This window comes from Bombina bombina, chromosome 5 (genome assembly GCF_027579735.1).
Source record: "Bombina bombina isolate aBomBom1 chromosome 5, aBomBom1.pri, whole genome shotgun sequence".
NCBI classification, from domain to species: domain Eukaryota; kingdom Metazoa; phylum Chordata; class Amphibia; order Anura; family Bombinatoridae; genus Bombina; species Bombina bombina.
In genome coordinates this window covers 375,154,236-375,167,335 of record NC_069503.1, presented here as the reverse complement: position 1 = coordinate 375,167,335, position 13,100 = coordinate 375,154,236, and the positions used below count along the sequence as shown (strand labels likewise).

Here is a 13,100-nt window from a genome sequence, read left to right as displayed (position 1 = left end):
TTTACAAACTTTGCCTCCCGTGGAGGTGGTGAAGTAAGTTTGTGCTAGATTCTAAGTTGATATGTAGATGAGTGTCTTGGGGTAAGTAAGTCTTATTTTATTATGACACTCTTTAGCTATGGTTGGGCACTTTATTTATAAAGTTCTAAATATATGTGTTTAAACTTATATTTGCCATGATTCAGGGTAATCAGTATTCCTTATTTCAGACAGTCAGTTTCATTATTTGGGATAATGCATATGAATGATTAATTTTTCTTACCTTAAAAGTTTTTCAATTGACTTTCTTTCCCTGTGGGCTGTTAGGCTTGCGGGGGCTGAAAATGCTTCAATTTATTGCGTCATTTTTGGCACAGACTTTTTTGGCGCAAAGATTTTGTCATTTCCGGCGCCCTAATTGACGCCGTAAGTTGTTCGTGGTTGCCTCATTTTTTTAGACTTTTTTTGTGTCAAAAATGTGGGCGTTATTTTTTTCGGCGTCACCAGATGTGGCGTCATACTTAGCGCCAAAAAAAAAAAAAATAGGCGTTGTACTTAGCGCCAATAATGTGGGCGTCATTTTTGGCGCCAAAAAATATGGGCGTCATTCTTGTCTCCACCTTTTTTTCACATTATTTCAGTCTCTTTTTTTCATTGCTTCTGGTTGCTAGAGGCTTGTTAATTGGCATTTTTTCCCATTCCTGAAACTGTCATTTAAGGAATTAGAAAAAACAACATATAAAGCAAAATTATCAATTACATATTGCAAGATGTCTCAACTTGACCCTGGATCATAATCTACTTCTGGAAAGACGCTGCCTGATGCTGGTTCTACCAAAGTTAAGTTCATTTGTTGTAAACTTGTGGTAACTGTTCCTCCGGCTGTAGTTTGTGATGAATGTCATGATAAACTTGTTAATGCAGATAGTATTTCCATTAGTAATAGTCCATTACCTGTTGTTGTTCCCTCAACATCTAATGCTCAGGATGTTCCTGTTAATGTAAAATAATTTGTTTCTAAATCTATTAGGAATGTTCTGTCTGTTATTCCTCCTTTCAGTAAACGTAAAAGGTCTTTTAAAATTTCTCATATTTCAGATGAATTTTTAAATGACCGTCCTCATTCTGACTTGTCTGTTTCTGATGAGGATTTATCTGGTTCAGAAGATTCCGTCTCAGATATTGACACTGATAAATCTTCATATTTATTTAAAATGGAATTTATTCGTTCTTTACTTAAAGAAGTGTTAATCGAATTAGATATGGAGGAGTCTAGTCCTCTTGATACTAAATCTACTAAGCGTTTTCAAACCTCATATAGTTATTCCAGAAGTTTTTCCTGTCCCTGATGCTATTTCTGAAGTAATTTCTAGGGAATGGAATAATCTGGGTACTTCATTTACTCCTTCTCCACGGTTTAAGAAATTGTACCCTGTGCCATCTGATAGATTAGAGTTTTGGGATAAAATCCCTAAAGTTGATGGGGCTATCTCTACTCTTGCTAAACGTACTACTATTCCTACGGCGGATAGTACTTCCTTTAAGGATCCTTTAGAAAGGAAGCTTGAATCCTTTCTAAGGAGAGCTTATTTATGTTCAGGTAATCTTCTTAGACCTGCTATTTCTTTGGCTGATGTTGCTGCTGCTTCCACTTTCTGGTTGGAGGCTTTAGCGTAACAAGTGTCAAACCATAATACTCATAGCATTGTTAAACTTCTTCAACATGCTAATAACTTTATTTGTGATGCCATCTTTGATATCATTAGAATTGATGTCAGGTATATGTCTAGCTATTTTAGCTAGAAGAGCTTTATGGCTTAAAACTTGGAATGCAGATATGACTTCAAAGTCAACTTTGCTTTCTCTTTCTTTCCAAGGTAATAAATTATTTGGTTCTCAGTTGGATTCTATTATTTCAACTGTTACTGGGGGGAAAGGAACTTTTTTGCCTCAGGACAAAAAATCTAAAGGTAAATACAGGGCTGCTAATCGTTTTCGCTCCTTTCGTCAGAATAAGGAACAGAAGCCTGACCCTTCCCCTAAAGGAACGGTTTCCGTTTGGAAACCTTCTCCAGTCTGGAATAAATCCAAGCCTTTTAGAAAGTCAAAGCCAGCTCCCAAGTCCATATGAAGGTGCGGCCCTCATTCCAGCACAGCTGGTAGGGGGCAGGTTATGATTTTTCAAAGATATTTGGATCAATTCGATTCACAGTCTTTGGATTCAGAACATTGTTTCACAAGGGTACAGAATAGGTTTCAAGGTAAGGCTGCCTGCGAGAAGATTTTTTTTCTCTCGCATTCCAATAAACCCAGTGAAGGCTCAGGCGTTTTTGATCTAGAGTTGGCTGGGGTAATTGTGCCAGTTCCAGTTCTGGAACGGGGTCTGGGGTTTTACTCAAATCTATTCATTGTACCAAAGAAGGAGAATTCCTTCAGACCAGTTCTGGATCTAAAAATATTGAATCGTTATGTAAGGATACCAACATTCAAAATGGTAACTATAAGGACTATTCTGCCTTTTGTTCAGCAAGGGCATTATATGTCCACAATAGATTTACAGGATGCATATCTTCATATTCCAATTCATCCAGATCACTATCAGTTTCTGATATTCTCTTTTCTAGACAAGCATTACCAGTTTGTGGCCCTTCCGTTTGGCCTAGCAACAGCTCCAAGGATCTTTTCAAAGGTTCTCGGTGCCCTTCTCTCTGCGGTATTTCCTTATTTGGACGATATCTTGGTACTTGCTCAGTCTTTACATTCTGCAGAATCTCATACAAATCAACTTGTGTTGTTTCTTCAAAGACATGGTTGGAGGATCAATTTACCAAAGAGTTTGTTGATTCCTCAGACAAAGGTAACCTTTTTGGGTTTTCAAATAGATTCAGTGTCCATGACCTAGTCTCTAACAGAAAAGAAACGTCTGAAATTGGTTTCAGCCTGTCGAAACCTTCAGTCTCAATCATTCCCTTCGGTAGCTTTGTGCATGGAAATTCTAGGTCTCATGACTGCTGCATCGGACACGATCCCCTTTGCTCGTTTTCACATGCGACCTCTTCAGCTTTGTATGCTGAACCAGTGGTGCAGGGATTATACAAAAGATATCACAATTAATATCCTTAAATCCCAATGTACGACACTCTCTGACGTGGTGGATAGATCACCATCGTTTAGTCCAAGGGGCTTCTTTTGTTCGTCCAACCTGGACTGTGATCTCAACAGATGCGAGTCTGTCAGGTTGGGGAGCTGTATGGGGATCTCTGACAGCGCAGGGGGTTTGGGAATCTCAGGAGGCGAGATTACCAATCAACATTTTGGAACTCTGTGCGATTTTCAGAGCTCTTCAGTTTTGGTCTCTTCTGAAGAGAGAATAGTTTATTTGTTTCAGACAGACAATGTCACAACCGTGGTATATGTCAATCATCAAGGTGGGACTCACAGTCCTCAGGCTATGAAAGAAGTATCTCGGATACTTGTATGGGCGGAATTCAGTTCCTGTCTAATCTCTGCGGTTCACATCCCAGGTGTAGACAATTGGGAAGTGGATTATCCCAGTTGCCAGGCGTTACATCCGGGCGATTGGTCTCTTCACCCAGAGGTATTTCTTCAGATTGTTCAAATCTGGGGACTTCCAGAAATAGATCTGATGGTCTCTCATCTAAGCAAGAAACTTCCCAGGTATCTGTCCAGATCCATGGATCCTCAGACGGAGGCAGTGGACGCGTTGTCGCTTCCTTGGAATTATCATCCTGCCTATATGTTTCCGCCTCTAGTTCTTCTTCCAAAAGTGATTTCCAAAATTCTAATGGAACGTTCGTTTGTACTGCTGGTGGCTCCAGCATGGCCTCACAAGTTTTGGTATGCGGACCTCATTCAGATGGCCAGTTGCCAACCTTGGACTCTTCCGTTAAGACCAGACCTTCTATCTCAAGGCCCTTTTTTCCATCAGGATCTCAAATCATTAAATTTGAAAGTATGGAAATTGAACGCTTGATTCTTAGTCATAGAGGTTTCTCTGACTCAGTAATTAATACTATGTTACAGGCTCGTAAATCTGTGTCTAGGAAGATTTATTATCGAGTCTGGAAGACTTGCATTTCTTGGTGTTTGTCTCATAAATTCTCCTGGCATTCTTTTAGAATTCCTAGAATTTTACAGTTTCTTCAGGATGGTTTGGATAAAGGTTTGTCTGCAAGTTCCTTGAAAGGACAAATCTCTGCTCTTTCTGTTCTTTTTCACAGAAAGATTGCTAATCTTCCTGATATTCATTGTTTTGTACAGGCTTTGGTTCGTATCAAACCTGTCATTAAGTCAATCTCTCCTCCTTGGATTCTTAATTTGGTTCTAAGGGCTTTACAAGCTCCTCCGTTTGAACCTATGCATTCTCTAGATATTAAATTACTTTCTTGGAAAGTTCTGTTCCTTTTGGCCATCTCTTCTGCTAGAAGACTTTCTGAATTATCTGCTCTTTCTTGTGAATCTCCTTTTCTGATTTTTCATCAGGATAAGGCGGTGTTGCGGACTTCATTTAAATTTTTACCTAAGGTTGTGAATTCTAACAACATTAGTAGAGAAATTGTTGTTCCTTCATTGTGTCCTAATCCTAAGAATTCTCTGGAGAGATCTTTACATTCTTTGGATGTAGTAAGAGCTTTAAAATATTATGTTGAAGCTACTAAAGATTTTAGAGAGACTTCTAGTCTATTTGTTATCTTTTCTGGTTCCAGAAAATTTCAGAAGGCCTCCGCCATTTCTTTTGCGTCTTGGTTAAAGTCTTTGATTCATCATGCTTATGTAGAGTCGAGTAAATCTCCGCCTCAAAGGATTACGGCTCATTCTACTAGGTCAGTCTCTACTTCCTGGGCGTTTAGGAATGAAGCTTCTGTTGATCAGATTTGCAAAGCAGCAACTTGGTCTTCTTTGCATACTTTTGCTAAATTCTACCATTTTGATGTTTTCTCTTCTTCTGAAGCAGGTTTTGGTAGAAAAGTACTTCAGGCAGCTGTTTCAGTTTGATTCTTCTGCTTATAATTTTAGTTTTTTTCATTATTAAGATTAAAACTTTTGTTTTGGGTTGTGGATTATTTTTCAGCGGAATTGGCTGTCTTTATTTTATCCCTCCCTCTCTAGTGACTCTTGCGTGGAAGTTCCACATCTTGGGTATTTATTATCCCATAGGTCACTAGCTCATGGACTCTTGCTAATTACATGAAAGAAAACATAATTCATGTAAGAACTTACCTGATAAATTAATTTCTTTCATATTAGCAAGAGTCCATGAGGCCCACCCTTTTTTTGTGGTGGTTATGATTTTTTTGTATAAAGCACAATTATTCCAATTCCTTATTTTGATGCTTTCGCTCCTTTCTTATCACCCCACTTCTTGGCTATTCGTTAAACTGAATTGTGGGTGTGGTGAGGGGTGTATTTGTAGGCATTTTGAGGTTTGGGAAACTTTGCCCCTCCTGGTAGGAATGTATATCCCATACGTCACTAGCTCATGGACTCTTGCTAATATGAAAGAAATTAATTTATCAGGTAAGTTCTTACATAAATTATGTTATATTATTGGAAGAAAAAACACACGAATGCAGGCAAAGACCAACAAGTTCACAAAAATACTGTCAAAAATAAAATCAAATTTTAGATATGAATTTATTATTAACCCTTATAACCCTTATAAAGAGTGTATAAACAAAACTAGTTCATTGAATGAAAAAAAAAAAGGCTAAAAACCATAAATAAATGCAAGGAACCGAAAACGATCATCACTGTCCCTTTAACCAGAGAGTTCTATAAGATAAGCTGCATTATCGTGTACACGTTCAAGCAAAAAAATGTTGGCCCCCAACTCAGAAAAAACAAGTGTCCCTGTATGTAAGCATAATGGAAATCTTATAAGGTATATCCATAGAGATGTAAGTGGCTAACCCCAGTTATATTACATTTTCATTATGGCCAAGAGTTTTCTCTGATTTTTAACCATAACATTCCATACACTGTTAGTTACTTAACTTCAGGATATATACACTGATATAAAATGAAACTATATATTATATATATATATAGATGTTCTTTGTATATAAGGGGCATTGTATATAGGGCAGTTACAATAGAACAGTGGATATTTATCTAAGGAGGCAAGATAAATCCATTTCTAAATTTAAACCACTAGGGGTCAGTGTCTAAATTAAAAATCCATTTTGATTCTAACTGTAAAAGCATATTTTCAATATCTCCCCCTCTACCCCTATCTTTGAATTTAGTTATCCCTATGTAATTGAAATGTTTGAGGTTACCCACATTACATATCTTGAAGTGTTTGGGAACAGGGAGATCTTTATTCCTATCTTTATCTGTATTCTCGATGGACGATAGATGTTCTTGTATACGTTCTCTTAGGGGTCTGGTGGATTCACCCACATACTGTTTCCCACATTTGCATTGTATGAGATATATAATATTCTTGTCGGTACATCTAATTAGTTAATTATTTTTAAATTGCTTACCTGAAGAAGTAGAGGAAAAAACTGATGTTTTTGTCGAATATCTACACGATTTGCAGCAATTGCAGGGAAAGAGACCTTTCAGATCCTTCCCTAATAAGTCTGTCTGGCCGCTTATCTATTCTAGACAACATTGGTGCTAGTATGTTTTTTAAATTGTTCGTTTTCATATATACAAAAAATGGGCGGTCAGACAATAGATCTCCTATTTTGTTATCCTTTTTTTAGAATATGCCAATGTTTATGAAAAATATTTTCAAGTATTTTATGGTTTGAATTATATTGTCACAAATGGAACCCTTTAATCGTTTATAGTTAGATCTCGTTTTAATTTCTTCTGGAGGAGCATCTCTTTTTTGACACTAGAAGTATTTTGTCTGATCACCTCTATTTATTATTATTATTATTATTATGATTATTATTCTTTATGACGCGCCAACATATTCCGCAGCGCTGTCCATGGATACAATTAATTTAAATAAAACAATACAAGACTTGTAAGAGACAGGACAAAATTTACAAACACATACAGGAGGGATTGAGGTCCCTATTCCCGTGGGAACTTACAATCTAGAAGGGTAGGAGGTTGAGAAACAGGAGGTGAGGACTGCATAATTGGCAAAGATGCTAATACAGAGTTAGATGAGGGAAATGTTAGGTAAGTGAAATTAATTTATTATTGAGTTGGGTGGTAGGCTTCCCTGAACAGAAAAGTCTTCAGGGAACATTTGAAGGCAGACAGATTAGGGCAAAGCCTGACAGCACGGGGGAGAGTGTTCCAGAGGGTAGGTACTGCACGACAGAAGTCCTGCAGTCTAGCATGAGAGAAGGTGATAGTTGCGGATGCAAGGAGCATTTCATTGTTGGATCTTAGTGGGCGGGCTGGAGTATACTTGTGTATTAGAGAGGATAGGTAGAGGGGAGAGGTGTTGGTGAGAGCTTTGTATGTAAGGGTGAGAATTTTGAATTTAATTCTGCTGTGAATGGGGAGCTAATGAAGGGACTTGCAGAGAGGTGCAGCAGATTCATATCGATGGGAAAGGTGGATCAGCCTGGCAGAGGCATTTAGGATGGATTGAAGGGGGGAGAGGCGGGAAATTGGAAGGCCAGTGAGTAGGTTATTGCAGTAGTCAAGTCGGGAGATAACAAGGGAGTGGATTATTTGCTTTGTGGTGTCAGCACTCAGAAAAGGGCGTATTTTGGAAATATTGCGTAGATGGTTACGGCAGGATGTATAAAGCGATTGGATATGGGGGACGAAGGATAGATTTGAGTCAAGTGTGACTCAGAGGCAGCAGACTTGGGGCGATGGGGAAATGGTGATGCCGTCAACAGGGATAGAGAAGTCAGCGTAGCGCTTGAGGGGGGATAAGAAGGAGCTCAGTCTTGGACATGTTAATCTTAAGGTGGTGAGAGGCCATCCAGTCAGTCGCTGACATGAGAGGACAGAGGGAGAGAGAGCAGGTGTGGATAGGTAGATCTGGGTGTCGTCAGCATAGAGGTGATATTTGAAGCCATAGCTGTTGATAAGTTTACCCAGCGAGGAAGTATAGATGGAGAAGATTAGAGGACCGAGAACAGATCCTTGAGGTACTCCAACAGACAGAGGCATAGGAGAGGAGGAGTCGCCGGCAAATGACACAGAAAAAGACCTGCGAGAAAGATAAGAGTGAATCTAGGGAAAAGCAGTGTCACAGAGGCCAAAAGAGCTAAGGGTCTGTAGGAGGAGGGGTTATTTTATCATTGTCATTAATATTTCTTTCATGTAATTGGCAAGAGTCCATGAGCTAGTGACGTATGGGATATACAATTCTACCAGGAGGGGCAAAGTTTCCCAAACCTCAAAATGCCTATAAATACACCCCTCACCACACCCACAATTGTTTTACAAACTTTGCCTCCTATGGAGGTGGTGAAGTAAGTTTGTGCTAAGATTTCTACGTTGATATGCGCTTCTCAGCATTGTTGAAGCCCGATTCCTCTCGGAGTACTGCGAATGTTAGAGGGACGTAAAGGGAGTATCACTTATTGAATACAATGATTTCCCTAACGGGGGTCTATTTCATAGGTTCTCTGTTATCGGTCGTAGAGATTCATCTCCTACCTCCCTTTTCAGATCGACGATATACTCTCAATTTTCCATTACCTCTACCGATAACTGTTTTAGTACGGGTTTGGCTATCTTCTATATGTGGATGGGTGTCTTTTGGTAAGTATGTTTTTTATTACTTAAGACACCTCAGCTATGGTTTGGCACTTTATGCATTTATATAAAGTTCTAAATATATGTATTGTACTTATATTTGCCATGAGTCAGGTTCATGTATTTCCTTCTGCAGACTGTCAGTTTCATATTTGGGGAATATAAACATTTTTTAAGAAATGTATTTCTTACTTTGGGTTTAGTCTTTTTTTCAATTGATTTCTTCTTGCAAATTGTGGGTGTTATTAGGCCCGCGGGTGCGTCAAATGCTAAACTTTGAGTCATTGTTGGCGCGAAAATATTTTTGGCTCGAAAAAATAAGTCTATGACGCAACTTTGTCATTTCCGGGGTCATACTTGACGCCGAGACCTTTCACACGGTTGCGTCATTAGTGACGCGAGTGTGTCATTTCCGGTTATTTAATGCGGTAAAAAAGTTTGTTACGCTGTGCATCATACTTGGTGCCAAACATTTTCATTATTTCAATACCCCATTGATGTTTGCCTCTTGCCTTTTTCTCTATTAGAGGGCTATGCTATTTGCATTTTCTCTTGTTAAGTGTATCCAGTCCACGGATCATCCATTACTTGTGGGATATTCTCCTTCCCTACAGGAAGTTGCAAGAGGATCACCCACAGCAGAGCTGCTATATAGCTCCTCCCCTCACTGCCATATCCAGTCATTCTCTTGCAACTCTCAACTAATATGGAGGTCGTAAGAGGACTGTGGTGTTTTATATTTAGTTTATTTCTTCAATCAAAAGTTTGTTATTTTTAAATGGTACCGGAGTGTACTGTTTATCTCAGGCAGTATTTAGAAGAAGAATCTGCCTGCGTTTTCTATGATCTTAGCAGAAGTAACTGAGATCCTTTGCTGTTCTCACATATTCTGAGGAGTGAGGTAACTTCAGAGGGGGAGTAGCGTGCAGGTTTTCCTGCAATAAGGTATGTGCAGTTAAAATATTTTTCTAGGGATGGAATTTGCTAGAAAATGCTGCTGATACCGAAGTAATGTAAGTAAAGCCTTAAATGCAGTGATAGCGACTGGTATCAGGCTTATTAATAGAGATACATACTCTTATAAAAGTGTATTTTAAAACTTTTGCTGGCATGTTTAATCGTTTTTTACATATGTTTGGTGATAAAACTTATTGGGGCCTAGTTTTTTCCACATGGCTGGCTTGAATTTTGCCTAGAAACAGTTCCCTGAGGCTTCCCACTGTTGTAATATGAGTGGGAGGGGCCTATTTTGGCGTTTTTTTTTGCACAGCAAAAATTAGACACAGACATCCAGCTTCTTCCTGCATGTTCCAGGACTTCTCTGAAGGGCTCAAAAGGCTTCAAAAGTCGTATTGAGGGAGGTAAAAAGCAACAGTAGAGCTGTGGCAGTTGTGACTGTTTAAAAAACGTTTTTGTCATTTGTTATTCCGTTTTTGGTATTAAGGGGTTAATCATCCATTTGCAAGTGGGTGCAATGCTCTGCTAACTTATTACATACACTGTAAAAATTTCGTTAGTGTAACTGCATTTTTTCACTGTTATTTCAAAATTTGGGAAAATTTGTGTTTCTTAAAGGCGCAGTAAAGTTTTTTTTATATTGCTTGTAAACTTGTTTTAAAGTGTTTTCCAAGCTTGCTAGTCTCATTGCAAGTCTGTTTAAACAGGTCTGACACAGAGGAACCTACTTGTTCATTATGTTAGAAAGCCATGGTGGAGCCCCATAGGAGAATGTGTACTAAATGTATTGATTTCACCTTAAACAGTAAAGATCAGTCTTTATCTATAAAAGAATTATCACCAGAGGGTTCTGTCGAGGGGGAAGTTATGCAGACTAACTCTCCCCACGTGTCAGACCCTTCGCCTCCCGCTCAGGGGACGCACGCTAATATGGCGCCAATTACATCAGGGACGCCCATAGCGATTACCTTGCAGGACATGGCTGCAATCATGAATAATACCCTGTCAGAGGTATTATCTAGATTGCCTGAATTAAGAGGCAAGCGCGATAGCTCTGGGGTTAGGAGAGATACAGAGCGCGCAAATGCTGTTAGAGCCATGTCTGCGTCACAGTATGCAGAACATGAGGACGGAGAGCTTCAGTCTGTGGTTGACATCTCTGACTCAGGGAAACCTGATTCAGAGATTTCTAATTTTAAATTTAAGCTTGAGAACCTCCGTGTATTGCTTGGGGAGGTATTAGCTGCTCTGAATGACTGTAACACAGTTGCAATTCCAGAGAAATTGTGTAGGCTGGATAGATACTATGCGGTGCCGGTGTGTACTGACGTTTTTCCTATACCTAAAAGGCTTACAGAAATTATTAGCAAGGGGTGGGATAGACCCGGTGTGCCCTTTTCCCCACCTCCTATATTTAGAAAAATGTTTCCAATAGACGCCACTACACGGTACTTATGGCAGACGGTCCCTAAGGTGGAGGGAGCAATTTCTACTTTAGCAAAGCGTACCACTATCCCGGTTGAGGACAGTTGTGCTTTTTCAGATCCAATGGATAAAAAATTGGAGGGTTACCTTAAGAAAATGTTTATTCAACAAGGTTTTATTTTACAGCCCCTTGCATGCATTGCGCCTGTCACTGCTGCGGCGGTGGCATTCTGGTTTGAGGCCATGGAAGAGGCCATCCAGACAGCTCCATTGAATGAAATTGACAAGCTTAGAACGCTTAAGCTAGCTAACTCATTTGTTTCTGATGCCATTGTTCATTTGACTAAACTAACGGCTAAGAATTCCGGATTCGCCATCCAGGCGCGTAGGGCGCTATGGCTTAAATCCTGGTCAGCTGCCGTGACTTCAAAGTCTAAATTACTCAACATTCCTTTCAAGGGGCAGACCTTATTCGGGCCTGGCTTGAAGGAAATTATTGCTGACATTACTGGAGGCAAGGGTCATACCCTTCCTTAGGACAGGGCCAAATCAAAGGCCAAACAGTCTAATTTTCGTGCCTTTCGAAATTTCAAGGCAGGAGCAGCATCAACTTCCTACGCTTCAAAACAAGAGGGAACTGTTGCTCATTCCAGACAGGCCTGGAAACCTAACCAGTCCTGGAACAAGGGCAAGCAGGCCAGGAAGCAAGGGCAAGCAGCATGAAGGAACGGCCCCCTATCCGGAAACGGATCTAGTGGGGGGCAGACTTTCTCTCTTCGCCCAGGCGTGGGCAAGAGATGTTCAGGATCCCTGGGCGTTGGAGATCATATCTCAGGGATATCTTCTGGACTTCAAAGCTTCTCCTCCACAAGGGAGATTTCATCTTTCAAGATTATCATCAAACCAGATAAAGAAAGAGGCATTCCTAAGCTGTGTGCAAGACCTCCTAGTAATTGGAGTGATCCATCCAGTTCCGTGGACGGAACAAGGACAGGGATTTTATTCAAATCTGTTTGTGGTTCCCAAGAAAGAGGGAACCTTCAGACCAATCTTGGATCTAAAGATCTTAAACAAATTCCTCAGAGTTCCATGATTCAAAATGGAAACTATTCGGACCATCCTACCCATGGTCCAAGAGGGTCAGTACATGACCACAGTGGACTTAAAGGATGCCTACCTTCACATACCGATTCACAAAGATCATCTTCGGTTCCTAAGGTTTGCCTTTCTAGACAGGCATTACCAATTTGTAGCTCTTCCCTTCGGGTTGTCCACTGCCCCGAGAATTTTTACAAAGGTTCTGGGCTCACTTCTGGCGGTTCTAAGACCGCGAGGCATAGCGGTGGCTCCGTATCTAGACGACATCCTGATACAGGCGTCAAGCTTTCAAATTGCCAAGTCTCATACAGAGATAGTTCTGGCATTTCTGAGGTCGCATGGGTGGAAAGTGAACGTGGAAAAGAGTTCTCTATCACCACTCACAAGAGTCTCCTTCCTAAGGACTCTTATAGATTCTGTAGAGATGAAAATTTACCTTACGGAGTCCAGGTTATCAAAACTTCTAAATGCTTGCCGTGTCCTTCATTCCATTCCACGCCCGTCAGTGGCTCAGTGCATGGAAGTAATCGGCTTAATGGTAGCGGCAATGGACATAGTGCCATTTGCGCGCCTGCATCTCAGACCGCTGCAATTATGCATGCTAAGTCAGTGGAATGGAGATTACTCAGATTTGTCCCCTCTACTAAATCTGGATCAAGAGACCAGAGATTCTATTCTCTGGTGGCTTTCTCGGGTCCATCTATCCAAGGGTATGACCTTTCGCAGGCCAGATTGGACGATTGTAACAACAGATGCCAGCCTTCTAGGTTGGGGCTCAGGGATCGTGGACTCAGGAGGAGAAACTCCTCCCAATAAATATTCTGGAGTTAAGAGCAATATTCAATGCTCTTCTAGCTTGGCCTCAGTTAGCAACACTGAGGTTCATCAGATTTCAGTCGGACAACATCACGACTGTGGCTTACATCAACCAT

At 40.3% G+C, this 13,100-nt stretch overlaps 1 protein-coding gene across 3 annotated transcripts in view; it reads left to right on the top strand.

Moving 5' to 3' along the window:
• ANKRD28 (ankyrin repeat domain 28) overlaps nt 1-13,100 on the top strand; it is a 1,012,368-nt gene that overhangs the window by 330,134 nt on the left and 669,134 nt on the right. The window lies entirely within an intron of this gene.